The sequence below is a fragment of the Pan troglodytes genome, chromosome 1 (genome assembly GCF_028858775.2).
Source record: "Pan troglodytes isolate AG18354 chromosome 1, NHGRI_mPanTro3-v2.0_pri, whole genome shotgun sequence".
In the NCBI taxonomy this organism is placed as follows: Eukaryota; Metazoa; Chordata; class Mammalia; order Primates; family Hominidae; genus Pan; species Pan troglodytes.
Window position 1 is genome coordinate 230163219 of NC_072398.2, and position 18530 is coordinate 230181748.

Consider the following 18530-nt stretch of genomic DNA (forward strand, 5'->3'; position numbering starts at 1 on the left):
CTGGAGTGCAATGGTGCAATCTCGGCTCACTGCAACCTCCGCCTCCCGGGTTCAAGCGATTCTCCTGCCTCAGCCTCCCGAGTAGCTGGAATTACAGGCATGCACCACCACGCCTGGCTAATTTTGTATTTTTAGTAGAGATATGGTTTCTCCATGTTGGTCAGGCTGGTCTCAAACTCCCGACCTCAGGTGATCCACATGTCTCGGCCTCCCAAAGTGCTGGGAATTGCAGGCATGAGCCTCCGCGCCTGGCGCCTTGCTAATTTTTGTATTTTTAGTAGAGACGGGGTTTCACCATCTTGGTCAGGCTGGTCTCAAACTCCTGACCTTGTGATCCGCCCACCTTGGCCTCCCAAAGTGCTGGGATTACAGGCGTAAGCCACCGCGCCTGGCCGGCCAGTATTTTTTTGAGAAAAATACATGGTGCCACGAAGTTTAAGGCAGCCTTCCCCTGAGGATTATAAAATCCAAACCCAACTGAAGACTAGATTGAATTAACCCCTCATCCCCACACACTAGTGGCTCAGACAAAGAGGTGTACCCAATTCTGGTTTTATTGAATATCATCTGATAATTCAATAAAAAATTATGAGATACACAAAAAAGCGATTTCTTGTTAAGAGAGAAATAAATGGAAGCCAACTTAGAGATGACCCAGATATTGGAACTGCCAGAGACTTTAAATGACTGTGATGGATGTGGTAAAAGATTGAGTGAGAAAGGTATACAGCATGCATTATATGTGAAAAGATCGAGAATTTCAGGAGGCAGAAACTCTAGAAAAAGTTAAATTGAAATGTTAGAGATTCTTTAAAAACATCATAGATGAATAATTTTCTCAGTGAGTTTGTCAGCAGATAGGAAAGAATCAGTGAAACTGAAGATAGGTCAATAGAAATCCAAAATGAAACAAGCAGAAGAAAATAAACCAGAACAAAAATAGCATTTAGGCTGGGCGTGGTGGCTCACCCTTGTAATCCCAGCACTTTGGGGAGGCCGAGGTGGGCAGATCACCTGAGGTCGGGAGTTCGAGACCAGCCTGACCAACATGGAGAAACCCCGTCTCTACTAAAAATAAAAAAGCAGGGTGTGATGGCACATGCCTGGAATCCCAGCTACTCGAGAGGTTGAGGCAGGAGAATCGCTTGAACCTGGGAGGCGGAGGTTGTGGTGAGCCAAGATCCCGCCATTGCACTCCAGCCTGGGCAACAAGAGAGAAACTCCATCTGGGAAAAAAAAAAAAAATTAGCTGGGTGTGGTGGCGGGCACCTGTAATCCCAGCTACTCAGGCTGAGGCAGGACAATCGCTTGAACCTGGGAGGCGGAGATTGCAGTGAGCTGAGATTGTGCCGTTGTACTTCAGCCTATGTACAGAGCGAGACTCCATCTCAAACAAAAAAAAAGTATTGAGTAGTTGTGAGACTACAGCAAACTGTCAAATATACAGATAATTGGAGCCCTAGGAAGAAAATGGGGCAGAAGAAATATTCAAAGAGCTAATGGTTGAGAATTTTTTCATTAGTAAAAGACAACAAACCAGAGGTCTGTGAAGTTCAGAGGACTCCAAGCACCATAAATATAAACAAAAAACCCTCAACACCTAGGCACATTATAGTCAAACTGCTGAAAGTCAAAGAGAAAGTTTTGAATGTAGCCAGAAAAAAAGTATTTCATACAGGCCAGGCATGGTGGGTCATACCTGTAATCCCAGCACTTTGGGAGACTGAGTGGCAGACTCACTTGAGCCCAGGAGTTTGAGAGCAGCCTGGGCAACATAGCGAGACTTCATCTCTACAAAAAAAAAATTATCCAGGTGCTCTGGCGGTGCCTGTGGTCTCAGCTACTCAGGAGACTGAAGTGGGAGGATCGCTTGAGCCTGGGAGGTTGAGGCTGCAGTGAGCCAAGATTGTGCCACTGCACTGTAGCCTGGGTGATAGAGTGAGACCTAGTCCCACAAAAGACTTCCTCAGACAAAAGTTGTGGGGTTTGTTGCCAGTAGATCTGCCCTGTGAGATGGAGGAAGTTCTTCAGGCAGAAGTGTATCCCATCACACTGCAGTTATCTTCTGGTGCTATATCTAGTTTAATATAAATCAGACCACGCAAATGAAGAGACATATACAGCAAGGCCTAGCAGAGTCTCAAGCACACATCCTCCAAGCCCTCTCCCCATGGAGTCTCTCCTGACAAATCGGGGTCAATGAGCTTCTAACCAGGAAGCTCCCCTGAGCCTTGGTGTTGAGAGTTTTTATTGGGGCTTTGTTACTTGGGCACAATTGATAGAGCACAATCTCTAGCCCCTCTCCCACCCCAGTCAGAATGGTTTCAAACCCCAACCGTCTAATCTCATGGTTTGTCTTTCTGGTGACCAGCCTCTATGTTGAGTCAGCTCATCTCAGCAAAAACATGGAGGCTCATGAGTAACAAAGACATGCCTATCACTCCGGAACATCCAATAGTTTTTGAAGCTCCTTCTGAGGAACTGGGAACAAAGACCCAGAAGGAGTCTTCAAAAAACATGTAGAAGTAAAATGCTAGACAATTGTGTTACAAAGAGTGAAAGGGAAGAAATATCGTGACCCTTAACACAGGGATTAGGAGTGCTAACCTACTGTGCAGTCAAAATTCTTCTATCACTTGACTCCCAAAACATGAACTACTAATAGCCTGCTATTGACTGGAAGCCTTACCGATAGCAGTCAAAAGACAGTTTTTATGTTTTATATATTATATATTTTTGTGATCAAGCTAGAGAAAATATTAAGAAAATCATAAGGGAGAGAAAAATGTATTTACTATTTAATGAGTGGAAGTGGATCCCTCATAAAGGTCTTCCTTCTCATTTTCAGGTTGAGGCTGAGGAGGAGGAAGAGATGGGATTGGTCTTCCTGTCTTGGATGGAGGTGGTGGAAGGGGAGGTAGGAGAGACAGGCATACTTGGTGGAACTTTACTGAAATACATAATTTCTGACTTTTTTCTTTTTCGTTGTTTTTTTCTTTTTCTTTTTCTTTTTTTTTTGCCTGGGCTGGAGTGCAATGGCTCAGTCTTGGCTCACTGCAGCCTCCGCCTCCTGGGTTTAAGCGTTTTTCCTGCTTCCGCCTCCCAAGTAGCTGGGATTACAGGCGCCCGCCACCATGCCCGGCTAATTTTTTTTATTTTTAGTAGAGACAGAGTTTCACTGTGTTGGCCAGGGTGGTCTGGAACACCTGATCTTGTGGTCTGCCCGCTTTGGCCTCCCAAAGTGCTGGGAGTACAGGCCTGAGCCACCGCACCCGGCCTGCTTTTTCATTTCTCTAAAAAAGTTTCTGTATGATAGCAACCTTCTGTTGTATGCTTTAGTTTTAGTTCCTGTGCCATAAAAGCTCTGTGTCCTAAAGAAGTCAAGTGCAGTCTTGGGGAATGGGGACCTTCTGCCAGATTGCCCAGTGTCCACGTGTTTTTGGCACTGCTTCTTCCTCATCGTTTGGCACCACGTTGGAAGTACTGACATCTGTCAAGGTGTGTTCTGTTAATTCCTCTGGTGTGGTGTCTAATAGCTCTTGAATTTCTCTAAGATCCACATGTTGAAGTCCTTACCCACCCCCCTACCCTTTTAAAAGCATATGCACAGTCTTTTCATGATTTCCTCGTCTGGCTCTCGTAAATCCTGTGAGGTCAGGCGCAGCATCTGGACATGGTCCTCTCCAGCAGGAATTGATTGTTTCAGGCTCATGGCCTTCACAGCTTTTTCTGTAACAACCTTGGCATCTTCAGCAGGATAATCCTTCCAGACTTAAACGATGTTCTGTCTATTGGGATTCTCTTCCATAGCATTGACAATTCTTTCCATAGAGTACTGTGTGTTATGAGCCTTAAAGGTCCTTATGACCCCCTAATCTAGAGGCTGAAGGAGAGGTGCTGTGTTTGGGGGTAAGTAGACCACTTCATTGCCGTCAGTATTGAACTCATGGGGTTCTGAGTGGCCAGGGGCATTGTCCAATATCTAAAGAACTTTAAAAGGCAATCCCTTACTGGCAAAGTGTACTTCCTGACTGCAGACAAAGAACATCGATGGAACCAGTCCAGAAAAAGGGATTTTGTTGTCCCAGTCTTGTTCCACAACCAAGAGACTGGCAACTGGTGTTTATCTCTTCCCCTTCAAGGCTCAGGGGTTAGCAGCTTTGTAGATAAGAGCAGTCCTGATCATAAACCCGGCTGCATTTGCACAAAGCAGTAGAGTTGGCCTCTCCCTGCCTGCCTTCAGTGCTGGGGCTCACTTTTCTTCCTTACTAATAAGTGTCCTTTGTGGCAGTTTTTTCCAGAATAGGGCACTTTTGTCTGCATTAAAAACCTATTCAGGAAGATTTTCTTTTTCTCAATGATTTTCTTCATGGCATCTGGGAACCCTGGTGCCTCTTGGTTGGCAGAAACTGCTTCTCCTGTTATCTTAACATTTTTTAAGCCAACCCTCTTTCTAAACTGATCAAGCCACCCTTTGCTGGCATTAAATTCTCTAGCTTTAAGTCCTTCACTTTCAGCTAGAACCAGTGGCTCATTGCTATAATAGCACTTTGGGAGGCCAAGGGAGGAGGATTGCTTGAGACCAGGAGTTGAAGACCAGCCTGGGCCACATAGTGAGACCCTCTCTCCATAAAGAAACAAAAAATTTAGTCACGTGCAGTGTGGCACATGCCTGAATCCTTGCTACTTAGGGGGCTGAGGCAAGAGGATGGCTGTGCCCAGGAGTTCAAGGTTTCAGTGAGCTGTTCAAGGCTGTCACCCACTTGGGTGACAGTGAGACTCTGATTGATTGATTGATTTTGAGATGGGAGTCTCACTTTGTCTCACAGTCTGGAGTGCAGTGGCATGATCTCTGCTCACTGCAACCTCCGTCTCCTGGGTTCAAGCGATCCTCCTGCCTCAGCCTCCTGAGTAGCTGGGATTACAGGTGCCAGCCACCACGCCTGGCTAATTTTTTCGTTTTTAGCAGAGATGGAGTTTCACCACGTTGGCCTGGCTGGTTTCGAACTCCTGAGCTTAGGTGATCCGCCTGCCTTGGCCTCCCAAACTGCTGAGATTACAGACATGAGCCACTGCGCCCGGCTAAATCTTACTCCTTCTATGTGTATTGGCATTCCTCTGTAAAGAAGAGCTTCGCTTTTCCTCTTTTTTTTTTTTTTTTTTTAATTTATATGTTACCATGTGCTTGTGTGTTCTTTTTTTAGATCCAGTAAGGTATATTCCATTACCATTGTTCGTCATGTTGACCCTCAGATTGTCCTAAATTTGGCCAGCAGACTTCCTTCAAGCTGGTGTGTTTTTGACATGTTCTTTTTAGTTTTGGAGCCCTTCCTTTCTGCCATAGCAAGAGGGTTCCTGTGCCAGACCTTGAGGGAGTGATTTCTCAGAGGAACCCTGAAGCTCCTTTTAAAGGGAATCGTTTTTATAAAACCAAGATTTGGGCTTTGTGTGTGGAGAGGTCGTTGCTTCCAGACCTTTCAGTTGACAAGAGATAGGAGATATACGTGTGTGTGTGTGTGTGTGGACTTACACACAAATGATTCTACAGCGGAATAAATGTATAGAGAATTTCCATTGTCTCCAAATTCAGATTGAACCCCAGGGGGGCCATTCCTTGCTTTCAGATAGTCTGTGTTGTGCCTCCCTCCTCCAGTGTGAGCCTTGCTCCCCAAATAACAACCATATCTTCGCTTATTTCGCTCTGGCATACATATCCATATTAATATTTTAAGCATTATTATTATTTTTATTTTATTTTATTATTATTTTTTTGAGACGGAGTCTCGCACTGTCACCCAGGCTGGAGTGCAGTGGCACGATCTTGGCTCACTGCAAGCTCCGCCTCCTGGGTTCACGCCATTCTCCTGCCTCAGCCTCCTGAGTAGCTGGGACTACAGGCGCCCGCCACCCCACCCGGCTAATTTTTTGTATTTTTAGTAGAGACGGGGTTTCACCGAGTTAGCTAGGATGGTCTCAATCTCCTGACCTCGTGATCCGCCCGCCTCAGCCTCCCAAAGTGCTGGGATTACAGGCGTGAGCCACCGCACCCGGCCTACTTTAAGCATTATTATGCCACCAATATGGCGCTTGAATTTCAGAACTCTATTTGCCCTTAGAATGTACCCCCATGTTTGTACAGTTAGAGTACTCTAAATTAACGTGATGTCTTTAGACCTTTTTTTGGTTGGTTGGTTGTGTTTTACAGGTATTGTTATCTTTTTATTGATACTGAACTCTAATTTTTGTTTGAAAGAAGGCATTTCTAGTTTGTTTTTATCCTGTTTATTAGTATGATCATATATAGTTGAAGATTATGATACAGAGTTGTCATTAAGTTCAGTATTATTTCACATTCTAGTTGTTCAGTGTGTTTTTGAATTAAAGAATTATTCGGAAGGGAGTTTACTTTGTTTCTTACAAGCCCCCAGGCCTTTAGGCAAAACTCTTGGGGCTGGATGTGTTCCGGAATTCAGACTTTTTCAGGGTTGAGAAAGATGCAGTGAGTATGTTACATGTGCACCACACTTACGGCAAGGCTTTAATCAGATACCCCAAAGTTTGTAGTAAACATAAGACTGCTCACCCTGAATGTGAGAAAGTCTGCCTAATGCCGTGTGTCCTATTCTGGTTTGGGTATCTCAGAATTGTAGATAACCAGTGGTGCACTTATGTGTTTCCCATCTTAGGATTATGTTGATAGAGAAGAAATCATCCCCCACAAGTATACCTGTACTTGATTAGAAATATTAATGCAGCTTGTAGAGAAATTCTCTAGGTGTGTCTCAAGGATTCAGTTTCTAGATTTTGAAAAATGCTGAAATAAAAGTATAAGTACTAGGATATATGTGCAAAGAAGTCATATTAATATTTAATATTGCTAAATTAGCTGTATAGAGTCAGTTGATTTTATCAAGAGCCTTGAAAAAGTGCCCATCTTTTTCTTTTTTTTTTTTTTTTTGGAGACGGAGTCTCACTCTGCCATCGAGGCTGGAGTGCAGTGATGCAATCTTGGCTCACTGCAACCTCCCCCTCTCAGGATCAATTGATTGTCCTGCCTCAGCCTCTCGAGTAGCTGGGACTACAGGTGCATGCCACCGTGCCCAGCTAATTTTTTCATTTTTTAAATTTATTTTTATTTTATTTTAATTTTTTTTTTGAGATGGAGTCTTGCTCTGTCGCCCAGGCTGGAGTGCAGTGACGCAATCTCAGCTCACTGCAAGCTCTGCCTCCCGAGGTCACGCCATTCTCCTGCCTCACCCTCCCGAGTAGCTGGGACTACAGGCACCCGCCACCACGCCCAGCTAATTTTTTGTATTTTTAGTAGAGACGGGGTTTCATCGAGTTAGCCAGGATGGTCTCGATCTCCTGACCTCGTGATCCGCCCGCCTCGGCCTCCCAAAGTGCTCGGATTACAGGAATGAGCCACCACACCCGGCCAGTAATTTTTGTATTTTTGGTGGAGAGGGTTTCACCATGTTGGCCAGGCTGGTCTCGAACTCATGACCTCAGGTGATCCACCCGCCTCGGCCTCCCAAAGCACTGGGAGGTGGGAGCCCAGCTCCTGATGTTCTTTAAGGGTAGTGCTACTGGTTTAGGGTTACATTATTGTGGGACCGGTAGTCCTGTCCTTAGTGTGGGGTTCTATGAGCTGGATAGTCAGAAAAAGAGCATACATTTGGGTCATCTTGTTTTTAGCCAGAAATGGATCCAGACAACTCTCCATGTGAGTCCAGGCTAAGGTGATTTGATAGCACTTTTAGCATCCTTACTCCAATCTTGAGTCATGATTTGAGCCACAGGGCAATCTAGGCATTAAAATAGAGCAGCTGGGTGCGGTGCCTTATGCCTGCAATCCCAGCACCGTGGAAGGCCGACCTGCAAGGATCGTTTGAGCCCAGGAGTTAAAGACCAGCCTGCGCAGTATGGCAAGACCCCATGTCTACAAATATATATATATTTTTTAATTAGCTGGGCATGGTGGCACACACCTGTGGTCCCAGCTACTCAGGAGGCTGAGGCAGGAGGATCACCTTAGCCCAGGAAGTCGAAGCTGCAGTGAGCCATGATTGTGCCACTGTAGTCCAGACTGGCTGACAGAGGGTGACCCTGTCTCAAAAAAATAATTAATAATGATAAAATAGAGCAGATTATGTATAATTTTTTTTAGTAGTATTTCTCTTCCTACCTGTCCCTTGATCTGGAAAGTACTTGAAAAGATTTATATTTAGTGGTTGAGATAATTGTGATAGTTGAAGAGTTCTCAACTGGGGCCAGTATTGCCTCTCGGGATGCCAGGTGGCTGTTACAGCTGGGGAAAGGAGCACTACTGGCATGCTGCCAGATATCCTCCTGGGGACACACACACACCCCTGCCTAAAATGTTCATTGTGCTGAGGTTGAGACCCATGCTTTGAAACTTGATTTGGTGGCACCTTTCGGGTATGCTCATAGGACCCTGCCCCGGAGCGAGGCTTCGCTTCCTGAAGTCTGGGGTAGTTTGCATCATTCACTGTTTACTCCTGTGTGCCTTTTCACACCCAGCTTTTTTTCTGAGGTGAAATTCACATAACATAAACCATTTTAAAGTGAATGATTCGGTGCCGTTTAGTACATTTACAATGTGTTGCAACCACTGTCTCTAGCTAATTCCATGACATTTTCATCACCTCAAAAGGAAACCCTGTACCCATTAAATAATTGTCCACTGCACACACATGTGCATGCACACGCAGACACATGTAGCCCCTGGCAACCACTGCATTCTGTCTCTTTGGATTTGTGTGTTCCGGATATTTCACGTAAATGGGGTTGTATATATGTGGCTTTTTGTGTATGGCATCTGTCACTTAGCATATTTGTGAGGTTTGTCTGTGTTCTAGCAGAGACAGGACCAGGACTTCTTTTTTTTTTTTTTTTGAGATGGAGTCTCACTCTGTCACCCCGCCCAGGCTGGAGTGCAGGGGTGCAACCTTGGCTCACTGCAAGCCCCACCTCCTGGGTTCATGGCATTCTCCTGCCTCAGCCTCCAGAGTAGCTGGGACTACAGACGCCCGCCACCATGCCCGGCTAATTTTTTGTATTTTTAGTAGAGATGGGGTTTCACCGTGTTAGCCAGTATGGTCTCAATCTGCTGACCTTGTGATCTGCCCGCCTTGGCCTCCCAAAGTGCTGGTATTACAGGCGTGAGCCACCGCGCCCGGCAATTTTTGTATTTTTAATAGAGACAAGGTGGCCAGGTTGGTCTTGAAACTCCTGACCCCAGGTGATCCACCCGCCTCACCTTCCCAAAGTGCTGGGATTACAGGCGTGAGCCACCACGCTCGGCCTCCTTTATCTTTATAGCTGAATAATATTCCATTGTTTGGATAGACCACATTTTATTCATCCATTCATGCTCAGTGGGTATTTGGGCTGTCTCCACCTTCTGGCTGCTGAGTACTGCTGCTAAGAACATAATGTATACATGCATTGAGTCCCTGCTTTCAGTTCTTTTGGGAATATACCTAGGAGTAGAATTGCTGGGTTATGGGGTAATTCTGTGTTTAATTTTTTGAGGAACTGCCAAACTGTTTTCCTTCCACACTCATTTTTACTGCCGGAAAAGTACGTGCTTGCTTGTACATAAGCAGCATAATTGCAAAACGAAACTACTTTAAGTAAATGAATTAGAATTCACAGTTCAACTGGGAGATATTTCAGTTTGTTGATTCATCTACTGACTCCAGACTAGATGTGTGCATGTGAGTTTGCAGACTCACAAGACACTGAATTAATAGGCAGGTGGTGACCTGTGAAGCCTCCACAAGTGGTCTTTTCACATAGTTTAATTTGAGGGAGCGATTACAGAAGCATCTTTAAATGTTCTGAAATCAGGCCAGGCTCAGTGGCTCAGGCCTGTAATCCCAACACTTTCGGAGGCTGAAACAGGCGGATTACCTGAGGTCAGGAGTTTGAGACCAGCCTGGCCAACATAGTGAAACCCCATCTCTACTAATAAATAATAAAAGGCATGGCGCGTGCCTGTAATCCCAGCTACTCAGGAGGCTGAGGCAGGAGAATCGCTGGAACCTGGGATGCAGAGGTTGCAGTGAGCCAAGATCATGCCACTGCACTCCAGCCAGGGTGACAGAGTGAGAATCTGTCTCAAAAAACTAATAAATGTGGCCATGCGCAGTGGCTCACGCCTGTAATCCCAGCACTTTGGGAGGCCGAGGTGGGCAGATCACGAGGTCAGGAGATCGAGACCATACTGACCAATATGGTGAAAACCCGTCTCTACTAAAAATATAAAAATTGGCTGGGCGTGGTGGCATGTGCCTATAATCGCAGCTACTCAAGAGGCTGAGGCAGGAGAATCACTAGAACCAGTGAGTCGGAGGTTCCAGTGAACTGAGATGATGCCACTGCACTCCAGCCTGGTGACAGAGCGAGACTGCTGTCTCAAAAATAAAAAATATAAAATAAATGTTCTGAAATCAGAAGAAATCTAGAATTGGACATATTTTCATTCCACCAGAAGTATGTCAAGAGGAGTCAGAAACCTCTCTTGTGATCTCTGTCACCATTCAAGCCACCTTCCTGGGCACCAGGGCCAGGCACTGGATGGGACCGTGTCAGCAGGAGAGGGACAGAGGGAGGGATTGGAAGTGTCCCAACATAGACTTGCCAGGACTCACAAAGTAGTTATTTAGTGGCTTCCTTGAGATTCAGATGAAATGCTCTCCACTGTCATGCCAAACAGGCAAAGTCTGGATTAAATTAATCTTCAGAATTTGTTGAATTGTATTAGTGTTGTGTCTGTGTGTGTGTGTGCGTGTGTGTGTGTGTGTTTTGAGACAGAGTCTCGCACTGTCACCCAGGCTGGAGTGCAGCGGCACGATCTCGGCTCACTGCAATCTCCCCCTCCCATGTTCAAGCAATTCTCCTGCCTCAGCCTCCTGAGTAGCTGGGACTACAGGTGCCTGCCACTACGCTCGGCGAATTTTTTGTATTTTTAGTAGAGATGAGGTTTCACCATATTGGCCAGGCTGGTCTCGAACTCTTTACCTTGTGATCCGCCCACCTTGGCCTCCCAAAGTGCTGGGATTACAGGCAGGAGCCACGGTACCTAGCTTTTTTTTTTTTTTTTCTTTTCGAGACGGTGTCTTGCTCTATCACCCAGGCTGAAGTGTAGTGGCGTGATCTCCACTCACTACGACCTCCACCTTCTGGGTTCAAGTGATTCTCCTGCCTCTGCCTCCCAGGTAGCTGGGGTTACAGGTGCCTGCCATCACGCCTGGCTAATTTTTTTAATTTTTAGTAGAAACTTTTTTTTTTAGTTCGCTGCCAAGAACATAATGTGTTCTTAAAACACATTAAAATTAAAAACGTTTAATTTTTAGTTCGCCACGTTGGCCAGACTGGTCTCGAACTCTTGACCTCAGGTGATGCGCCCACCTCAGCCTCCCAAAGTGTCGGGATTACAGATGTGAGCCACCGTGCCCAGACTGTTTTGTGTTTTTGTTTTGAGACAGAATCTTGCTCTGTCACCTAGGCTGGAATGCAGTGGAATGATGTCGGTTCACTGCAACCTCCACCTCCCGGGTTTAAGCGATTCTCCTGTCTAAGCCTCCTGAGTAACCGGGATTACAGGCTTGTGACACCATGCCTGGCTAATTTTTTTTTTATTTTTTATTTTTTAGTGGAGATGGGGTTTCACCATGTTGACCATGCTGGTCTCCAATTCCTGACCTCTGGTGATTTGCCTGCCTCAGCTTCCCAAAGTGCTGGGATTGCAGGGGTTAGCCACTGGGCCCGGCCTGCATTAGTTTTTAAATTGTTACTGTAATTTTTCTAGTGATGGGATTCTAACCTCTATGCCCATACTTTTCAGTTTAATTCAAGGTATTTTCCCTGGGGCATTTCTAAGGATTCCTAAAGAAGTTGAGATCTGATTTCTTATTTTGTTCCCATGCTGAAAAACAAAATATGACAGTACTGCTAAATAAAGCAATTTTGGGGGAGAAATAGTAATAGGAAAGGGTCAAATTTATGTGTCGTTGCATAAAATATAGCTACTAGCAAAATAGAATATTTTATTCACAACCTGAGTGCAATACAAATACAGCCTTTTCTGTTTGTTTCAGACAAGTTTACATGTATTGGAGACCAGACCAGAAGCCCTTCTGAATTAAGGTAATTTTGATATATTTGATCCTCATCAGTTTTAGAAAGACAATATATAAATTTCTACAGAGTTTGTTTTTATAAATAGCCGGTGGGTTGGTTTTTTAAAGAGACAGTGTTTTGCCATGTTGCTCAGACTGGATTCTAACTCCTGGGGTCAAGGGGTTCTCTCACCTCAGCATCCTGAGTAGCTGAGGCTATAGACATATGCCAGCATGCCTGGTCAATACCCTGGTTTTTGTTACAGTTTTTTTCTATCTCTTTTAAGCCAAGGTTGGTTTTCAAAACAATTTGATCCTCAAAAAAAGCTTCCATTTAGTGTTGAGCAAGAAGGTTTAGGGTCCCAGTGATGAGGATTTACCTTCCGAATCAGAGTTGTACATCGCTAGCTTTTTTCGTTAGAAAGCAGGAGAGCCCTTTTTTCAAATCAGATCTTAGTTGAAATACCAATATATGGCCGGGTGCGGTGGCTGATGCCTGTAATCCCAGCACTTTGGGAGGTCAGGTTGGGTGGATCACGAGGTCAGGAGATCGAGACCATCCTGGCTAACACGGTGAAACCCTGTCTCTACTAAAAATGCAAAAAATTAGCCGGGTGCGGTGGTGGGCGCCTGTAGTCCCAGCTACTCTGGAGGCTGAGTCAGGAGAATGACGTGAACCCAGGAGGCGGAGCTTGCAGTGAGCCAAGATCATGCCACTGCACTCCAGCCTGTGGGACAGAGCGAGACTCCGTCTCAAAAAAAAAAAAAAGAAAAGAAAAAAAAGTAAGGTGAACATGATTCAGGAAAACAAAACAAAACAAAAACCTTTTTGTTTGAATAAAGTGGGAATAATGAAGCCATGTTCGTAGTGAGTGAGTCTGGGTGAGGGTACATGGTTTCTTTGTATTATTCTTGCAACTCTTTGAAGTTTGAAATAATTTTAAATTAAAAAGCAAAATTAAATTGAATAGCAATTAGGGGCTGGAACAATTGGATATTCTTTTTTTTCTTTTGAGACAGAGTCTTGCTCTGTTGCCCAGGCCGAAGTGCAGTGGTGCAGTCTCAGCTCTCTGCAACCTCCCCCTCCCAGGTTCAAGCCATTCTCCTGTCTCAGCCTCCCAATTAGCTGGGATTACAGGCGCTCACCACCACACCCAGCTAATTTTTGTATTTTTAGTGGAGACGGGGTTTCACCATGTTGGTCAGGCTGGTCTCGAACTCCTGACCTCAGGTGATCCACCCGCCTTGGCCTCCCAAAGCTGTGGGATTACAGGTGTGAGCCACCACACCTGGTTAGTCAATTGGATATTCTTACACAAAAGGAGAACTTGACATCATGTACAGAAATTAACTCAGACCAGGCAAGGTGGCTCACCTGTAATCCCAGCATTTTGGGAGGCCAAGGTGGGCAGATCATCAGGTCTGGAGATCGAGACCATCCTGGCCAACATGGTGAAACCCCGTCTCTACGAAAATACAAAGAAAAAGATTTAGCCACGTATGGTGGCACGCCCCTGTAGTCCAGCTACTCAGGAGGTTGAGGCAGGGGAATCGCTTGAACCCAGGAGGCAGAGGTTGCAGTGAGCTGAGATTGCACCGTTGTGCTCCAGCCTGGTGACAGAGTGAGACTCCGTGTCAAAAAAAAAAAAAAAAAAAAAAAAAAAGGCCAGGCATGGTGGCTCACGCCTGTAATCCCAGCACTTTGGGAGGCCAAGGAGGGTGGATCACGAGGTCAAGAGATCGAGACCATCCTGGCTAACACGGTGAAACCCCGTCTCTACTGAAAATACAAAAAATTAGCCAGGCGTGGTGATGGGCACCTGAAGTCCCAGCTACTCAGGAGGCCGAGGCAGGAGAATGGCATGAACCCAGGAGGCGGAGCTTGCAGTGAGCCAAGATCACGCTACTGCACTCCAGCCTGGGTGACAGAGTGAGACTCCGTCTCAAAAAAAAAAAAAAAAAAAATTAATGGATCATATACCTAAATATAAAACCTAAAATTAGAAAAAATGAGATTTTGAATTAAGCAAACAGTTTTTAGATGTGAGATCAAAGATACAATGCGTAAAAGAAAATATGTATAAATTGAATTTGTTCAAAATTTAAAACTTCTCCTCCTTAGAAAACACAGAGAACGAAAGACAAACCATAGTCTGGCAGAAAATATTAGCAAATGTCTTTTAGATGACTTGTATCCAGAATAGGTAAGAACTCTCAAAACTCAATTTTGGCTAGGTACTATGGCTAACACCTGTAATCCCAGCACTTTGGGAGGATTGCTTGAAGCCAGTTGTTCGATACCATCCTGGGCAATAAAGTGAGACCCCTGTCTCTTCAAAAAAAAAAAAAAGTTAGCAGTCGGGCACGGTGGCTCACACCTGTAATCCCAGCACTTTGGGAGGCCCAGGCAGGCGGATCACCTGAGGTTGGGAGTTCGAGAACAACCTGGCCAACATGGGGAAACCCCATCTCTACTAAAAATACAAAAATTAGCTAGGTGTAGTGGCTTATGCCTATAATCCCGGCCATTTGGGAGACTGAGACACAAGAATCACTTGAACCTGGGAGGTGGAGGTTGCAGTGAGTCCAAGTTGTGCAACTACACTCCAGCCTGGGTGATAAAGCGAGACTCTGTCTCCAAAAAAAAAATTTAGCCAGGCATCGTGTTGTGTGTCTGTAGTACCAGCTACTTGGGAGGCTGAGGTGGGAGAATCACTTGAGCCCGGGATGTTGAGGCTGCAGTGAGTCACGATCACACCACTGTACTCCAGCCTGGACAACAGAGCGAGACCCTGTGTCAAAAAAAAAAAAAAAAACAATATTAAGAAAACAGGTAACCCAATAAAAAAGAGGCAAGTGACTTGAACAGACACTTTACCAGAAACTGTATAGACAGCAATTGAGTGCCTCAGAAGCTCAGCCGTCAGCGAGATGCAGATGGAGACCACAGCCCACGCCCCCATTAGAATGGCCGTGACACCCAGCATTGTTGGGCGTGAGGAGCCGGGACTCTCCACATTGCTTATAGGATGTTGGGAATGTGACCCAGCATAACCATTTTGAAAAGAGTTGGTTTTTTTTGGTTTTTGAGTTTGTTTTTTGTTTTTTTGAAATAGGGTCTCACTCTGTCTCTTAGGCTGGAGTACAATGGTGTGATCATAGCTGACTGCATCCATGACCTCCTGGGCTCAAGTAATCCTCCTGCCTTGCCTCGGAAAGTGCTCAGATTATAGTCATGAGTCACTGCACCTGGCCTGGCATTTTCTTGGAATGTTCAACACACACCTGTAGTATGATCCAGCCATTCCACCGCTAGGAATCTGCCCAAGAGAAGTGAAAGCAGATGTTCTCATAAAGACTTGTACATGTAACAACATGCACAGATTTCAAAGTATCACATCTATCTGATTAACTCCACTGTTACACTGGTTGCCACTGCTACATATATTTTTGATTTCTGCAAAAGGGCCTACTTCACTGACTGGATGGAAAGTGTGGCAGGTGAGGCAGGAGGTAGTTTTCTGGACATTACTTAAAACTTTTTCAGGGCAACAGTTTTATACCTGCTTTCATAGCAAGTCATATTTAGTAAGCATTTACTGTGTCAGTCATGGTTCTAAGAGGCTTGCATGGATTCTAATGGAATTGTCATAGCATGAGCTGTGGGGACTATTACTGTCCCCACTTTCAGACAAAAAAATGTAGGCAGAGAGAAGTTAGGAAACCTACTGGAGGCCACCTGTTGAGAAGAGATAGAGTCTGGGTTAGAACCTGGGGCTTCCACCTTTCCTGCCATGAAGTGTCACTCTGCTTCCAGCCAGGGCTGTCAGACATCATTGGTCCTGCTTAAGTGGGCTGGACCTGCAAATGCCAATAAAAACATGGAAGTTTTTCTAGGAACAGAATTCTAACCCCCACCGCCCATTTGCTGTTGGGAAAGCACATAGTATTCATTGTAGTTTGCAGTAGTAAATGTAAAAACAAAGATTATTTTTATATACTGGAGTGCAGATGGCATGGCACACAGCAGTCTTTCCCCAAACCTGAGGATTTCCAGGCCCCTTATAAAAGGTGCTTGGAGGCTGGGTGCAGTGGCTCATGCCTGTAATCCCAGCACTTTGGGAGGCCGAGGCGGGCGGATCATGAAGTCAGGAGATCAAGACCATCCTGGCTAACACGGTGAAACCCCGTCTCTAATAAAAATTTAAAAAATTAGCAGGGCATAGTGGCAGGCACCTGTAGTCCTGGCTACTTGGGAGGCTGAGGCAGGAGAATGGCGTGAACCCGGGAGGCGGAGGTTGCAGTGAGCCGAGATCGCACCACTGCACTCCAGCCTGGGCGACAGAGTGAGACTCCATCTCAAAAAAAAAAAAACGTGCTTGGAGTTTAGCCTCCTCTGTTGTGTGTGCTGCATGATTGTTAGTTTCTCACCACCTTTCCCTGTTAGACCCGTCTTCTGGATGGATGCCATTCATTTCATGAGACTCCATCAGTTACATATAAAGTTTGGCTTTGAAATGATCAAAGTGGGACTTCCTATTTGGCCTCAACATGTTTGAAGATGTGTATCTATTGAATGATTTCCAATTGTCCTAGTATGTGCTAGATTTTGTGCTCCGCCCTAAAAGCAAAAAGAGGCCATAGGCTAACAGGGTTAGAAAAGGGAGAGCAGAACGGGAGATCAGATGTTTTTTGTGATGCATGAGAAATAGTAAGGCTTCGGTAGAGTCAGTAGCCACTTCTGGGATTTCAGAGTTCCAAGGGTCAGAGGTAAGCTCTTAGCAGCTGTGCCTCACTGGCTCACCCCTGGCTGTTAGACCCCTCCCTGGAGAATCGCCTTCTGAGGGCTTTGTGACCGCACACCATAGTTCCTGCCCTTCCCCCAGTTGCCAGCGTCTGGTGGCTGAGTGAGCTCACTTGTGACTGGGACATGAAGGAGATGATTCTGGGGAGTCTCTTCACTTAGTCCAGAAATCCTCCCTCCATTGTTTGCTTTCTCTCCTTTTTCCCTTGAAGTTTATTTGTTAAAGACAGACTAACCGACCTGCCTGGTCGTCTGTCCTGGAGTGTTTCCCAGGCCATTGTGTAATACCGTTGCCTCTGTGGGGTCATTGAACATGTTTCCCTGTCTTCTAGTTCTAGAGCTTTGGTCACATTCACTTTTTTGTTAAGATTGCTTTATAGGCACAGGCAAAATTCTAAGGTAAGATTTTAAAAATTGTTACCATTGCAAAAAATAGCACCTCAAACAAGAACAGTTGTGTTATTTTTGCCCATCTGCCTGCTGCTCAAATGTTGGCCCATTAGCAAGGTCATGTCTAACAGCCATGCAAAGCAGCATCCTCCCTGCCCTCGCTGGCACACTTCACCCGTTCGCAGTGACTGTGTACGCTCCCAGCCTCTGTAACTCCACGTGGTTTACCTGTTAGTCTTCTATCTCCCTCAAACTAGAATCCAGCCTGGTTCATGCTGCTCAGCACCATGCTGAGGCTCTACAGTGCCTGTTGTGTTGGAGGGAGGGTCTGCGCATGCGTTGCTCTGCAGCTGCGTTAGTGGCCGTGTCCTTTATCAGTTGCGGTGGTCCCCTGCTCCCCTTATTCCTCACAGTATTGTTAGGAGCGGTGCGTAAGGGAAGCAGGGCCTGAGGACTTTTTCCGTTGCCCTTTGAATTCCCACAGTCTTAGTTTTGGAGATTGACCTGGACTTGGGAATGAAAGAAAAATGGAAAAGTGAGTGAAATTGGTTTAAATTCCTCATGCAAACTCCTCTCTTTCAAAATGCTGCTTCGTCTTGGAGGTGAGCTATGATCCTTGTGTGTTTGGTCAAGTTAGCAAATTTCCTGCCCCTGTGTAAGACACTGGGGCCGGTTTGGACTTCGGAAGTTGTCCAAACCATCCAGAGATGCAGCCATCCAGTGCTGCACAGGAGGCTCAGGGGTGTGCGGCTAGCTGGTGACCAGGTGACTCAGGACTGCCCTGTTGCTGCTTGGTGGTGGGACCGCATGTGTGCACTTTGGTGAGCATGGTGCCTGTTGTCCTTGAGATTGTTAGTCAAAGGTACACGTCATAGTTTAATCACTGTGAGACTGACAGAGCACTTTCAGATTGGTTGTCTGATTTAATTTTCATTTTAGCTCTGTGATATAGATAACACCATTCCCATTTTGAATTAAGCAGATCAGAGTAAAAAACAATTTAGTGAAAGCATTATTCTTTGTATGTTGCAGAACCAGAACTTGAAATTATTTTTCAATATCTGTACCCTATTTTGTCATTGGCAAACTTGCAGCCTGAATGTTGTTATTGGTGACTGTGTAATATGGGGTCCTGAGGGCACCGCTGAGGTGCCCCTCCTAGACTCTCAGGGGTCTGGATGAGAGGCCTG

The 18530-nt window shown here is 45.5% G+C and overlaps 1 protein-coding gene across 6 annotated transcripts in view; it reads left to right on the forward strand.

Moving 5' to 3' along the window:
- Positions 1-18530, forward strand: part of GNB1 (G protein subunit beta 1) — a 106552-nt gene that overhangs the window by 40592 nt on the left and 47430 nt on the right. For 4 of the 6 annotated variants that reach the window (XM_063787472.1, XM_063787454.1, XM_063787465.1 and 1 more), the window contains exon 2: positions 12126-12174. The exons of 1 other annotated variant lie outside the window; for it this stretch is intronic. The gene's annotated coding sequence lies outside the window, so the exon portion shown is untranslated. Of the gene's footprint in view, positions 1-3339; positions 3499-12125; positions 12175-18530 lie in introns of those variants that run through there. One more of the 6 variants, XM_009446597.4, reaches the window with a different exon arrangement.